The sequence below is a fragment of the Lycium ferocissimum genome, chromosome 11 (assembly GCF_029784015.1).
Source record: "Lycium ferocissimum isolate CSIRO_LF1 chromosome 11, AGI_CSIRO_Lferr_CH_V1, whole genome shotgun sequence".
Lineage (NCBI taxonomy): Eukaryota > Viridiplantae > Streptophyta > Magnoliopsida > Solanales > Solanaceae > Lycium > Lycium ferocissimum.
This window is the reverse complement of record NC_081352.1, coordinates 58,590,911-58,593,321: the sequence shown is the minus strand read 5'-3', so window position 1 is coordinate 58,593,321 and position 2,411 is coordinate 58,590,911.

Here is a 2,411-nt window from a genome sequence, read left to right as displayed (position 1 = left end):
TTGGTATGCTAGCCTTTTGAGATATATATGCACATGGATATGATGGGGCCTTGTCCTGTCCTTTCTACAGCTTTTATTCCAGTAGAGGTCTGTAGACAGATGTATATATCAGTTAGATGATTTAGCCATATCGGCTCCCATTTTTTTGTGTACAATATAAGTAGCAGCCTAGCTGGCTTGCATTGTTCTTTCAGCATGTTTATGTATATACAGATTGTTCAGAGTTCATGATGTCGCCTATTTATAAGATCAATTTAAGTCATTTATGGGCCCTTGATGTTCAATAAGATTCAGATATGAGTATAGGGGTGTTTGGTCGCTAGAGGTCAGACACTCGACACGACTCATCGGTTTGGGTCGTGACAAGGGTGTGTTCACGCAGAGTTGCCCAGTGCTCCTCTGCATGTTTGCGCCACTCGCGGGTGCGTTGGCACAGAGTTAATCCCTGACCTGGCAGTCCATCTTGAAATGCTCATAACGTTTGATTCTAATATCGGATCGATGCGCGATTTGTTGCATTGGAAACTAGACTTCCTGAACTTCAATTTTTGCTTTAGTTTCACTTCAAAACTTCTGATATACTAGGAGATATTCCTTTCTTAAGTTAGACCAAAATTAAAGTATGAAACCTTCCCATCTTTTCCCTAAAGTTCCAACAAACTTAATTTCCTTAATTTACTTGTTCTCCAATCCTTTCATGACCTATTACATGAAACTAAACCTTCATAACCATAAGGTAGGTGCATATAATCTCATATATCCTAGAAACTAACTCCAGTGTCTATAATTGAACAATTACCACCTAACGAATCTCAACGTACGAAACTACGAGGTGTAACAATTGGTGAGTTGATTCCCCTTGATTGTGTCCAATTAGTGGTGCAATGTTCATCATGATCATCTCCAAAGTGTTAACCCTTTGAGGAGGGCCCGCTCTGATACCACTAGTAAACTTTTCACGACCTAAGTATCTATCCTGAAATGTTCCTACTTTTCCCTATGGGAAGAACATGCTACCTAACTTGTTCTATAAACGTGTTTGCGCAATAAAAACAAATAGGAAGGTAAAGGACTCAGTATTTTTACATGGAAACCACCCGACTCAAAAGGTGATAAAAACCACGACTTACAAACCTGTAGGATTTACCGCAAGCTCCACTACAACTGACCCAACTGCAAATTAAGTTACAAACTCTGCAACCTAAGTCCTACAACAGCCTTTCTACCCAATCTCTGACTAGCAAGCTATCTTCAAGTAGTAAACTCCTACAGTCATAGCCTTTGAGTTTTGTGTCATGCTTCCATTCTTTCCATTTAGAGCCAAATGACATCATCAAATAGCGTCTCATATCATTTGTTGCATCAGTATTTTCCTACATATATATATTTAACACACAATTTGTGTATATAGGAATAAATATAAAAATAAAAACATCTTAATATATAGGTGTTGCTTATACTAGGCACCTTAATATGAGCCCATATTATATCCTTGTACATATCAGGCGCAAGTCTCCAATCTTTATGATTTAATAGCACTAAGAGGCCATTTCGTGATAGCACACCAAGTTTTGACCTCAATCTAGTTGCTTCTGGCCTAATAACTTGGCCAAATTCATTCAATCCAATATGTAAATTGACATCCTCTTTACCCCATCCTAAGTGCATTATAGTGGAACCCTAGGTTGCTTAGATTGCTCCTCATTCTCACTAGAATCTACAAATATTCAAAGATAACAAAGAGGAAAATTCATTATTTGTAAAAATAAGTTATCTAACTACTTTATATGATAGAAGGAAGAAAAGACATACAAAAATTTAATACCTGGAAGACTTTCTATATCATGTGAATCGTTTCTTTGCCAAGTTACCAGATTGGACTTGTCATTAATTTTGTGGCCAATTTTGAGGTGGTTGAGGCATTGACACACTTCCCATTTATTGTTCTTGTTGCTCTGAAGAATTAGATAAAAGCCCGCCTTGACTGGAATTTCTATGTCTTTTTCTTGCCATTTCATCAAAGTCGCTCAAAAACTATGAATGCCAAATTGAAAAACTATTTCTACTATCCAAAAGTATAAAATAATATCTAACTATCAGGTCAAATAATAAGACACGTAAGCATAGGAGATTTTAACAACTGAATGACATAATAATAAACACCAAGTTCGTTGTTGTTCAGTAATCATCTTTATTAAAATAGTGATAATAGTATAATAGTAATAAGAACTAAGTTATTTCGTCGTCTTCTTCATCAAATGCTTCATTACTTTCCAAAGTTTGTGGATCAACTTCTATTCCTGGTACTTCTTCCCTAACCCATTCAATATCTTCTTCACTTCCAAATGTAGTGTCATCCAGTTGTTGCTCAGGCCATAATATATGGCCTTCCTTATGCTAAATTGCCGGTG